Genomic DNA, 14,252 nt, shown 5'->3' with positions numbered 1-14,252 from the left:
CTTTTATTAAAAAGCCAGTTAGTTATGTTAGAATACAAATTGAAACAATAGTTTTTCAAAAATAAAATATGTTTCTGCATATCAAGAGGTGAACCCTACATGAAGAAAGGTGAACACTAATCATTACTTCCAAATCTTAAAAATTAATTATAAATCTAAAAAATAAATGTATTAAGAATATTATCTGCAATAAGAAATATTCGAAAGCTATTTAAAAATGCTTCAAATTACAATAAGCCATCCTGTAGCAGTGAGCAGATTTATTCTTCAAATTGAAAAAGTGAAAACAAAATAAAAATATTCCTACAAAAAAGAATCGTTTTTGATAAGAGTTATTATCTTCTACTTGGTCAGATCCTTTACATTCTGGATCAACCTGACAGCGTTGTCACTCTTCACGAAAATTCTGCCATTCATAGACCATGCTGAATGACTTCCATATTTCAATTTTGCGGCTTTCAAGAGCTTGTATGCCTCATCTGTTAAATTTTCATTTACAAAAATGGGTGAACCCTTTAATATGGTTCTTGCATTGAATATTTCTTTCATCTTCAGTAGTGACACAAAAGTAACAATAACTGACCTCGGATATGTTTGTCCTTCTTTATGTTTACCAATCCTATATATATTATAAATTTCCCACTGAGAGCATTTAATTTTCATGGCGTCATTAAATAGGCATAGCACTTTAGATATTAGATTCTCTTTTTCCTCTTCTTGTATGCCTGATACAATTAGGGAATTTTCCCTATTTTTTAATTCCATCTGATTCACTTGGTCAGCAACCCTTCGGATTTCTTCCTTATTTGTCTTCACTTCTATTTCCATATTAGTAAATCTTGACAACAAGTCATCTAATTTTTTTTCTATAGACACGAAATTCTTGCCAATATTTTGTATTTGTTCCTCAATTTTGGTGTTTATCTTCGGCAAAATTTTATTCAATATAATGGATTCCAACATATTTTCGTCCACCAGTCCAGCTACATTTCCACTTCTTGTTTTTTGACTCATTGTCAGGAAATATGTAGGCAAAATATGGCAGCAATGTACAGAATTTTCAATTTAATTGTGATTATTATCTGTTAGTTTTATATTTAAAATGTCACCAGAGACATCTATTGATTTAAGGCTGAACAATCATGTCAAGTAACTTAACTCTATGGTCTGAATGACAGATGTGTGTATTCGATGTAGGCTCAACAAGAGGAGTCAGTCTTTTAGCTGACGCTCGAGAGTTCATGTCGTTTCAATAAACTTTCTAGAATATCCACTATTTTTCTTAACAGGTTATGGGCCCAGGACGAAAGTTTTAGTAGTTTATTTGAGAAACGCGAATTACATCGAGTGCTAAAATGGCCACGAGTTTTTTAACGTGTGTCCCAAAACTGATGGGTCGTGAGAACTATGCAGATTGGGCTTTCGCTCTGCAAAACGTGTTCGTTCTAGAAGGACTCACGGAGTGCATCAGTGGTACGCAAACAGACAATGTGTTAATCGGTAAGGCTAAAGCCAAAATGATTCTTACATTAGACGCTTCGCTTTACATCCATGTGAAAGATTGTGATTCGGCTAAAGAAGTGTGGGACAAACTCAGAAACTTGTACGAGGACAGTGGTTTCGCGCGAAAAATTGGTTTGCTCAGAAAATTAATCTCGTTACGTTTGGACAATTGTGAATCAATGGAACATTATGTGAATCAAGTGATAGACACATCCCAGAAGTTGGATAGATCCGGTTTCAAACTCAGTCAAGAATTGATCGGAAGCTTGATGCTTGCCGGTTTAACGGAAAGATTTGAACCCATGGTGATCGCCATTGAACATTCTGGAATAGACGTTACTGCAGATTCCATTAAGTCCAGGTTGTTGGATATGCACCTAGGTGGCGCTGGTATTGCAGAAAACACTACAGCTGGAGCATTCGCCAACAAAGCTTTCAACAAAGGTAACAGAGGTGGCAGCACCAACAAGAAAAACAAAAACAAAAGTGAGGTTACTTGTTATAAATGCAAGAAAACAGGTCACTTTATGAACAAATGTCCAGAAAACAAAAAGAAAGAAGATTCGAGCAGTGCTTTTAATGCAGTTTTTATCAGTGGAGTATTTAACAAAACGGATTGGTATGTTGATTCAGGATGCAGCATGCATATTACTTCCAGAAAGGACTGGCTGAAGAACATACAGCGAAATCCAGAATTGAAAGAAATTACTGTGGCTAACGATAATAAACTAGCTGTAGATTGCTCAGGTGACATTGAAATAGAAACTGTAGTTGATAAAAAACAGAATCCTATTACAATTCGTGACGTTGTGTATGTTCCTGGTATGATGACAAATTTGCTGTCTGTGAGTCAGCTCATCAGAGGAGGAAATACTGTCAAATTTCACCAAAAAGGATGTGATATTTACAACGTGAAAAAGCAATTAGTAGCTACAGCATGTCTAGTAAACAATGTGTATAAGTTAAATTATACTGAAACTAAGTCGACTATGCTAGTAAATATGGCTGTTTCCTTAGAAACATGGCACCGAAGATTTGGTCACTTAAATTACAAGGATCTTAACTTAATGAGAAATGGTCTTGTGAATGGTCTAGATTGCAAAGAAAATTCAAAGAAAAACGAAGTTTGCGAAGTCTGTTGCGAGGGAAAACAATCAAGATATCCATTTAACCATCCGGGAAGCAGAGCAACTTCAGTATTGGAATTGGTTCATGGAGATCTATGTGGACCAATGGAAGTAACATCCCTAGGAGGTTCAAGATATTTTTTCATCTTGGAAGATGATTATACAAAAATGGTCTTTGTATATTTCCTCAAAAGCAAAGATGAGGCCTTCGACAGATTTGTGGAATTCAAAACGTATGTAGAAAATCAGAAGAATTCTAAAATAAAATGTTTCAGGAGCGATCAAGGAACTGAATTTGATTCTAATAAATTCAAAGCATTTTATAAGAAACATGGAATATTACATCAGCAAACAAACGCATATTCACCTCAACAGAATGGAACTTCAGAACGAATGAATCGAACCATTGTTGAGAAGGCTCGTTGCTTATTGTTTGATGCAAATATGAAGAAACTCTTTTGGGCAGAAGCTGTGGCAAGTGCAGTGTACTTAAGAAATCGTTCTGCTGTTTCAGGGATTGATAAAACGCCATATGAAATGTGGTTTAACCAGAAACCTGATGTCACAAGAATAAGAATATTTGGAAGTAAAGCAATGGCCATGATTCCCAAAGAGAAAAGACTAAAATGGGACAAGAAATCAAGAAAAATGGTATTGGTTGGCTACAGTGATAACATTAAAGGATACAGATTGTATGATCCTAGCACAAGGAAGGTGATTGTGAGTAGAGATGCAGTTATAGAAGAAACTCCATCAAGATCAATGATATTAATTGAACCGTCACCAGAACCAGTGGGGGCTCAGGTCAGCGAAAACCAGTTAGCTGAAGAACAATCAGTAGAAGAAGAAGAAGTATCCAATGAAGTGTCATCAGAAATAAGAAAATCAAGTAGGAAGCCAAAACCCAAACTATATGAAGACTATGTCACTTTTGCATGTGCAGGAGTTTGTAATCCAGAAGATCCAGTAACGGTGGAAGAAGTTTTTTCTTCTCCAGATTCTGATCTATGGGAAAAGGCGATGTCCGAGGAAATGCAGTGTTTCGAGACAAATGATGCCTGGGAGCTGGTGGATGATGTTCCAGAGTCTGCAACAATAGTTCCATGCAGGTGGATTTTCAAGAAGAAGACCAGTGAAAGTGGCGGAGTGAAGTATCGTGCGCGGTTAGTGGCGAAAGGGTGCGTACAAAAGTTCGGTATTGACTACAATGATGTATTCTCTCCGGTAGTAAGACATTCTAATTTGCGGTTGTTGTTTTCATTAGCTGTAAGTTTGAACTTGAAAATTGTGCATCTGGATGTTAAGACTGCTTTTTTGAATGGGTCACTTGATCAGCCAATTTATATGAAACAACCAGAAGGTTTTATTGTGGAAGGACAAGAACACAAGTTTTATAAATTGAAAAAGGCTGTTTATGGTCTTAAACAGGCATCTAGAGCCTGGAACCATAAAGTTAATCAAACTCTATCAAAATTAGGCTATAACAGATCGAATCTTGAATATTGTTTATTTATAAAGAAAGATGAAAATTCAGTAAGTTATATTGCATTGTATGTAGATGATTTTTTGGTTTTCTCTAGTAATGAAAGTGAACTTGAGGATTTGAAGATAAAATTAAGTCAAGAATTTGATATCAAAGATTTAGGTGAAGCAAAATTTTTCTTAGGAGTAAGAATGGATAGAAATTACGAAAAAGGCAAAATCTATTTAGATCAAGAACGATATATTGATAAAATATTGTCTAGTTTTGGTATGGAGAATTGTAAAACTGTAAAAACTCCATTAGAAAGCCCTTTGAACTTAGATAAACAACAAAAATCAGATAAAGATTTAAGTAAGTTGCCTTATCAGAAGCTAATGGGGAGTCTTATGTATTTGTCAGTTTTGACCAGGCCTGATATAACATATGCTGTCAGTTATTTGAGTCAATTTAATAGTGATTATTCAGAATACCATTGGCAATGTGCAAAAAGGATTTTAAGGTACTTGAAAGGTACAAAACATTTAAAATTAACTTATTCTAAAGATGTAAATTTGAATTTAGAAGGTTATGTAGATTCCGATTGGGGATCTGATAAGTTAGACAGAAAATCATACACAGGCTATGTTTTTAAATGTTCAGATGGTGCAATTTCTTGGAAAAGTTGTAAACAAAAAACTGTGGCATTATCAAGCACCGAGGCTGAATATATGGCCATAAGTGATGCTTCTAAAGAAGCAATTTATTTAAGAAATCTTATGAATGAAATTCATGGTAGCATTAATTGTATAACTTTGTATAATGATAATCAAGGTGCGAACAAATTATGTTACAACCCAGTGTTTCATGAACGTTCTAAACATATAGATCTAAAATACCATTTTATTAGAGATAATATTGAAAGAGAAATTGTTAAAGTTGATTATTTGAGTACAAATGAAATGGTAGCAGATATTTTGACAAAGAGTCTTGGGAATGTCAAGCACTCTTATTTTGTTGAAAATTTAGGATTAAGACATTTTAAATAAGTGGGGGTGTTAGTTTTATATTTAAAATGTCACCAGAGACATCTATTGATTTAAGGCTGAACAATCATGTCAAGTAACTTAACTCTATGGTCTGAATGACAGATGTGTGTATTCGATGTAGGCTCAACAAGAGGAGTCAGTCTTTTAGCTGACGCTCGAGAGTTCATGTCGTTTCAATAAACTTTCTAGAATATCCACTATTTTTCTTAACATTATCAAATTATTCGCTCTATTTGAAAGAATGGGTCACACAAATTGAACTATTCTCTGTACGAACACTTTTACTAACAGTGACCCAAAACTAACTGCTTCAAATGTTAAAATTCCACAGAAATAACTCAATTTCTTCGGAGCTCACATACGGACCATGTAATATATACATATTATTTGATCCATATTACGTCCATTACGGACTCCTAGTGGATATCAGGTGAGGACATTCAAAAGATGTCCCTACCGGATATCCACTAGGTGTACGTGATGGACGTTATACGGACCATGTAATATATATGTATAAGTTATATGGTCCTTAAAATGTTAATCACGGACACCTAATGGATATCCAGTAAGGACATATTTTTGACATTGCCTGTATTGAGTCGGTCAGGGACTATTTTGGAACTATATGATACGGACATACAGTCCCTGGCCATATTATTAGACGCACTGATTCGATGCAAAATCTCAATATTGAATTATTAAATTGAATGTATATGTTACATATACTTCATCTGTAAATGATTTTCACATATAATATATCATATTGGATAAAAAATATTGATTTATTGATGTTTAAACATGAAGTTCTAATATTTTGCTGAGCCACCCTGTGTAGCTATGAGAGCTTCATACTATCAAAGCAGAATTGTTCGGTTTGCTGCATTCGAAGATAATGATTTCATATGTGGATTATCGAAATAACGTACGAACCTGAAGAATGCAAGACGTCCACTGGAAGACATAGTACTGATTCATACTTAAGTATTAATACTACAACATCAAAAATAAATGCCAAATAGAACAATTTAATGAGAGTCGTAGATAAAACTGACATTCTGTGGACATGAAATTTAAATATTCTGCTTTTTCCTCGGGCAATACCAGTAAATATAAAAAAAATTCTCAGTGCGTCTAATAAACTGGCCAGGGACTGTATGTCATATAGTCCGTATTATGTCCATCACGGTCATCCAATGGATATCCGATACGGACATTGTACATAAATTGGACTAACAATGGATATCCATCTTGGACGTCCTAAAACTGTCCGGAAACGGACGTCCAAAGGACATACAAATCAAGTCCATGGACTTTCCGACGTTAAATGGACATGAATTGTACGTCCCATGGACGTTGTGTGCTATTAGGGATTTATTTAAATAAGAAAGGAGGCAAATTGCCTATAAACTTTCAAAGTACAAAAAAAGAACGAAAAAAATAGTGTGATACAAAAAAGAAAAACATATTAACAAGGATACCAAAAAACAAAAATATGAAAAGAAAACAAATCGAATCCCTCACATTTCGAGTACATACATCACCCGAGTAAATATCTGTCCAATCGGTTCTTAAATATGTTGACCGATGGAGAACCAACCACTTCATCAGGAAGAGAGTTCCACACACCGAAAACACGGTTACACAGAAACTCCTGTCTGCATTTCGACCGGAACACTTCATGTTTCAGTTTATACCGATGACCGCGCAAGTTATTATTGTTAAGAGTGAACAGAGCACTGAGATCACTACCGAAAAAGTTGTGATAAGGAAGATTTGGAAGAACTGGTTGGAGAAAATGATGAAGGAAATGATGAATTACCAGCGGCTGCTGAAATAGACAAGACAACATCGCCAAATGAAACCAGGGAAATAATTAGAAGTTTGAAGAAGAGGAAAGCTGCCGCAACATTCAACAGAGCAACAATTATTAAGGCTCACAGAGTACATTACAGAGGGATTCCAAAATATACAAGCTACAGGTCTTTTTTTACTAGACGTCGCCAGAGCATTCGACAGAGTATGGCATGAAGGATTAATATATAAGATGAGAAGTGCTGGATCTTCGATCAAAATATGCAAGTTGATCCGGAATTATCTCAAGAATAGAAGATTTTACGTGAAAGTGGAAGGAGAATGCTCCACAACAAGAGATATAGAGGCTAGAGTACCCCAAGGGTCAGTGCTTGGGCCACTTCTGTACAACATATACATTCACGATATTGACGATGCTGACGACACAGGCATAGCAACTCGACACCGCGACCCAGAAGTAATAGAACGAGTTCTACAAGAAACGATTGACGAAACAAATGACTGGGGCATAAAGTGGAAAATCAAGCTCAATGGTCAAAAGAGCCAAGCAATATTACTACAGAAGAGAAGACTGCGACCCACAACGAAACCGGAAGTTGACGGTGAAGAAATCGACTGGAAAAATAAAGCCAAATATTTAGGAGTAACGCTTGACAAAGGACTAACTTGGAAAAGTCATATCAAACAAGCAATCGACAAAACGAAAGCAACGATGAATAGACTCTACCCTCTGATAGGAAGAGGAAGCCACATGTCGAACGAGACAAAATTGAACATAATCAAAGCCGTTCCTAGGCTTCACTCAACTGACTTATGGATCAGTTGCCTGGGATTTCGCGGCAAAGAGCCATATCAAAAGAATTCAGGCCACTGAAAACAAGTTGCTACGATGTGCAATAGATGCACCTTGGTTTGTCAGGAATAGACAGATTTATAGGGACCTAAAATGGGAAACCATAACGGAATTCATGAATAAAAAAGCAGAGAAATTATTCGAAACAGCGAAAAACCATCCGAATCAAGAACTCAGGAGACTAGTAGACTTCGACCCAGAGGAAGACAAAAGGAGAATGCGAATTTACCGAAAGAGACCAAGAGATCAATTAAGAAGAGATTAAAATAAGAACATAAACTTATTGAAAAATCCAATAAAGAGTTATCCGTTAGAGGATAAACACATAAATCCCACCACGATAGTGTGCGAGAAGAAAACCGACTAAGAGATCAACGGTTTATAGGCAAATGCCCGGAACCAATATTCAAGAAGCAGTTAAGGATTTTTAGTGGGTCTCGAGCTCAGGAGAGTGAGAATCTACTTGTTCCCCCTCAGGAGAGGGTGGTTCGTCTGATTTGCAGATTTTCCCCATGGGTTAATTCCTTCTTGAACATTGTCGTGCTAGGGTTTTCATGTTACTCCATTTCGGATATCTCTTCTTAGTATAGATTTAATAAGTTTCCGTACTCATTTTAATCTCTTCTCGATTGATCTCGCGGTCATTTTTTGGAAATTCTCATTCTTCCTCTGTCTTCCTCCGGATCGTAGTCCACCAGTCTCCTGAGTTCTTCGTTTGGATGTTCCTTCGGTGTTTCGAATAACTTTTCAGCTTTCCCCTTCATAAATTCGGTGATGGTTTCCCACTTCAAATCTCGATATATCTGTTCGTTCCGGACAAACCTGATGCTTTTTAAAGTGGAAAAATTACTGTGACGAACTTATTAGGGAATGAAACACACTCGTTGAGGTTCAGTTTAAGACTGACTTTATTTCAATATGGAGGAACGCAGAACAGTTCCCAAAAGACATTAACAAACATGGTACATATATGGCGTTAGTTGTAAGTCATAGAATAAATGGTGATTTTACTACCAGCACTCCCACTAAATCAAATTTATTTTATGTCAAATATACCCAATTCCTGTGAGAATTTATCGTGCTAGACAAAACTTAAGCCTTTGGTTAGTATATCCGCAGGCATATCATTGCTCGGCAAATATTCAGCAGAAATAATATTTTTACTTATTGTTTTTCTAACAAAATGATATCTGATATCAATATGCTTGGTTCGCTTGTGAAAAGTTGGTTTGAGACACAACTTCTGTGCACTTTGATTATCATGAAACAATGATATGCACCCAAAGTTACCTGTTAATTCTCCAAGCATATTGAATAGATAAATAGCTTCTCTTGATGCTTCCGAGATTGCTATGTATTCCGCTTCAGTGCTAGACAGAGAAATGAAACTTTGCTTTTTACTTCCCCAAGACACAACCGCACCAGGAAGTTTAAAACAGTAACCTTCTAATGTTAATGTGTCTGATTTTCTATACAGAAGTCCTTTACATTTAGTGCCTTTCAAGTAACGGAGCACTCTTTTTGCAGATTTCCAATGCGTCTCATTAAAACAATTGTTAAACTGTCTTAAATAACTTAAAATGCGATATCAGGTCTCATTATTACAGACAAAAACATTAGACTACCTAGCAATTGATGGTAAAGCAAATCCTTTCTACAATTTTCTGGACATGTCTTATCAAAACATAGGTTCTTTTCAATTGGTGTCCTTACTGCTTTGCAATCGCTCATACTGAATCTTGTTGATATGGTTGATATGTTATCAATACAGGATCTTTCACGAGGAACCTCACCCATATTTATACGGGAAACTACTGAACGTATTTTCATGAAATTCAGCACTTATAAGTATTTCACGATGCTGATGAAATCTAAAATATCTTCAAGGCATGAGCATCTCCGGTTTTTCTGGAAATGACGTCAACTTCCGTTTTTCAAATTAGAACACCATTTTTTTATTGCAGAAATAGATTCCTTAGAAACTTTCAAGTTATTTTGATGTAACATTTTTCAGTTTCGGTTGGAAAATTCTCTCTGAACGGAAAATTCGAAAAAAAAATCGAAAATAGAGCTCCGCTGAAACAAGAATAACTTCGAGGTTTTTGGATGGAAAATTTTCATTTTTGGGATTTTTCAAGATGTAAGATTGATGTATCCACTTCAAAAATCGAAATCGCGATTCATGATACAGGGGATGAAAAAAATCGCTTTCAAAGTTAGGGATGACGAAATCGTGAAAAATCAATTTTTTCAAATTAGCACCATATTTTTTTATGGCAGATATTGAATCTCGTTAAAAAATAATGTGAGTTTATGCATCACACCCTTGCCCTAAAGTGGACATTTTCTGAGTTATTCACAAAAAACTGTTTTTCGTCTTGAATTTTCAGCTATTTCTTTTCCCTTCACGTCATAAAGATGAAATTTTCAGGAACTGTTACTCAAACCATGTTTTAGATTTTACTACCCTAATATGCAAGAGAAAAAAGTTACAGGTTGTTCCTAAATAGATGGCGAATTTTGATTCGAATTTGTATCGGAAACCTCTTTATTTCAACTAATCGGCCATCGGTTTTCTCTCCAGTGATAAATAAATAATTCCTTATTAACCATATGCAAAAACTTACCACTTCTCATATAAATAATTTACATTTTGTATCATAAAAAAATAGAAATAAAAAATTTTGTCTAAAAAATAAAAAAAAAATTAAGGGGTGGACTACCCCTAACATTTAGGGGGATGAAAAATAGATGTTGGCCGATTCTCATAGATAGCTGAACCGGCAAACGATGTTTTGCCATATAAATAATTTCCTAATGATTAAATTACTAAAATGGCTATTAAAAAATAAGGGTTGATCGTAGAAGGGTGAAAATTGAGGATTGTATGTATTTTTGTATGTTGTATCATAAAAAAATAGAAATTAAAAATTTTTTTTTAAAAATACAAAAAAAAATTTAGGGGTGGACTACCCCTAACATTTAGGGGGATGAAAAATAGATGTTGGCCGATTCTCATAGATAGCTGACCCGGCAAACGTTGTTTTTTTTGCCATATAAATAATTTCCTAATGATTAAATTACTAAAATGGCTATTAAAAAATAAGGGTTGATCGTAGAAGGGTGAAAATTGAGGATTGTATGTATTTTTGTATGTTGTATCATAAAAAAATAGAAATTAAAAATTTTGTCTACAAAATACAAAAAAAAATTTAGGGGTGGACTACCCCTAACATTTAGGGGGATGAAAAATAGATGTTGGCCGATTCTCATAGATACCGGATAAGCACAAAAAATTTCATCAAAATCGGTCAAGCCGTTTCGGAGGAGTATGGTAACGAAAACTATGACACGAGAATTTTATATATTAGATTTAGATTGTTCCGATGGAAATCTTGTTACTCTGTGTTTGTTAACTTGGCAACGTTTGTTTCCTTTATCGTCGGTTTACTAGATCACAGTGGAACTGAGCTAGGACATCTTATTCATCTTCTATTCTTTTGAGGAACCTCTCGTTTAGTTTGTTGATGCGAGTTCTGATGGGTATCACTTTTGTCAGTTCGTAGAGAAGGTTGTTGGAAGGATTATGTAGGCGATTTCTTGGATTCCTCAGCTTTGTAATTGTCCTCAGTGATGAGGTTTCCTCTAGTATCTTCCAAACTGAATCTTTGCAATTTGCAAATAGGGGATGTCCATATTCAATTATCGGTCTGCATATTGATTTGTAGATAGTAGATGCAGTTTTCAAATCAATACCTTGTTCTTTGTATGTTAGACATTTAAAGTGATTAGCTCTGTTGATGGCTTTCTTCTTGATGTTGTTGGCGTACATTTTCAGGCTTGCTTTATTGTCTAGATTGATTCCCAGGTATTTTATTGCTGGGGAAAGTTTTATTTTTTTACCCTTTATTGATATGGATGGAGAATCTTCATTGATGTTATGATTGAATATAATTAGCTGAGATTTCGAAGCGTTAACTTTGAGCCTCCATTTATCCAACCATGCTGTGATGCCATTTATATAAATGACCAAAGTTGTAAGTTTTCTATGCAGCTTTCCAGTGTTTTTTCATTTGAAATAGCCATTATGTCATCAGCATATTGTAAAGTGTATTTGTTTTTATTTGATGTTGGGCCAATGTCACTGCAGAATACGTTGAATAGAAGTGGAGACCACGGCGATCCCTGAGGAGTGCCTTGCATCGAAGTGAAGAAATCTGAAAATGTTTATTTTATTTTTACCCTCAGTTTTCTATCCTCGAGGTAAGATTTTATTATGTGGATAAGGTAAACAGGAGTATTTTTCTTGAACAATTTGTAGAGTAGACCCTTTGACCACACACTATCAAACGCTTTTTTGATGTCTATGCTCACTGCTGCTGTTCTATATTGTTCATCTGAGCATTCTGTATGTTTGAAAATAGTATTGTGAGAGGCTGAACTGTTGATTTTCTTCTACGAAAGCCAAATTGATGTTTGGGTATATGGTCACCTAGGTGGCATTCAAGCTTATTTTTGATTATTTTTTCCAATGACTTGTAGGAGGGTGATGGGTCTATAATTATCTACTTTTGTTATATCACCGTTAACTTTTGGTATGAGGATGATTGTTCCTATTTTCCAACATTGAGAAAATGTGCCGTTGTTCAGGCACCATTGATATAGCTCCATTATATGTGAATGAATGTTATGTTCCAGTTTTTTTACGATTTCCCAAGGTATACTATCCGATCCTAGAGAACTGTTTTTTGAATTATGGAGTATTTCATAGTATGTCTCTTCATCTAATTCGAAAGTTGTGCTATTTTTCAACCAGTCTTCCACTATCTTTTCCATTTGTAATAATGCACCCCGTATCTTGATCAATGGAAGAGCGGCTTTCCACTGGTCATGGGGTGATTATTTTTAAGATGTTAAATACACAAATTGAATGCCCTCGAAAGGGGAAAAAATGTGGATTCGGCCCGTCGCACGAAGGACAGGTCTTGAAGTTGATATTAATTCTGGGGAGAAAGTTTAAATGAAACTCATGAAAACTTTAACAAATAAATCTATTGGCAAAATAAAATTAGAACTTCTCTACAAACACGTACTCGGTCGAAGACGACCAACAACAACAACAAAAAACCTTCAATTTCTCAAACACATGCAAAGGAGCGCAAAACAATATACCATATTTTTCGTAACAAAAATCTTGGGTTAAAATTCAACTGCCCAGCTTAGCGCGCAATAAAAATCAATACTTAATCAATGAATTATAGAGGAGCTTTCAGGACTCTGGACAAACAAAAATTGGAACTTTCTACCTTTTATGCGACTGCTATTGGTATGACGCTGCCGAAGAAGAACTTTTCGACACCAGACTTTACCCGCACAAATCGGCGAATTCTTTACACTCAACCGAACTTCCCGCACTTTTCCGTCGAAACCGTTTAACGCTTTAAGTTTCCCTATCCAAAATTCCAACACAATTCTATATAGTCTTACTACAAATCAAAAATAAACGATCAATCCTCGAATACTACTTCACTGACTTCAAAGGTTCAAATTATTTCCGTTCTCTTCAACTAACTATTTCCCGATATTTCGTTTCTACTTGAACAAAATCAACAAAAATAAAGGACTGGACTTTTCTTTATACTCAACTTTTCCAAATATTTATGAGCCGATTCTATTCCGTGATCTACCTATATATTTCTCTTACTTCGTGAAAACCTATTTATTCTAAGTCCCTTTTCTCTTTCTTTAATGACTGACTCTACAAAAGACTTATAATTTCTCTACTATTCTGTACCGACTCGAAGGGGTATATTTTTCGATATTTTACAGATCACGTCCCCGGACTGACTTAAAGGGGTATTATTTTTGATCACGCTCCCCGGACCGACTTAAAAGGGTATTATTTTTGATCACGCTCCCCGGACCGACTGACTAACTTTTTCCGAGGTACTTTTTCCCCGGTTATTCTCTCCCACGCAATGGGTGGTACCAAAACGTCCCAAAATCGAAATATTTGGACGATCATTCTTGCTGAGTTGAGAAATCAGCGTTCCCAAGCTCGGTGGTTACAAGAAAATTTCCCTGTCACCGTATATTGAAATCAATTACAGATCTCCTTACTGAGTGTCATGAAAAATATTTTCAACTCTTATCGGTCAGGTTATTATTTAAATTCCCGCGACTTAATACTGTCTGATCTCAAAGGACTCAAACTATCATATTTCCGGATAATAAACGCCTTTGCAGCTCTGCTGCAACAATGTATGAAGGTTCTAGCTATACACCGTTAAAATTATCTCAAATTAATTCGGAATCTCGTATTCCGATTTATTACACATTTTCACGTCAAATTGTTTATCACCGTCATATTGGTAGGTTTTGTTCAGGTGCTGTGCAAAAATTTCTGACTTTTCTTTGTCTGTTCTATGTTCTTTTTTGTTATTAACTAT

The sequence above is a fragment of the Coccinella septempunctata genome, chromosome 2 (genome assembly GCF_907165205.1).
Source record: "Coccinella septempunctata chromosome 2, icCocSept1.1, whole genome shotgun sequence".
NCBI classification, from domain to species: Eukaryota; Metazoa; Arthropoda; class Insecta; order Coleoptera; family Coccinellidae; genus Coccinella; species Coccinella septempunctata.
This window is presented reverse-complemented; position numbering follows the sequence as displayed.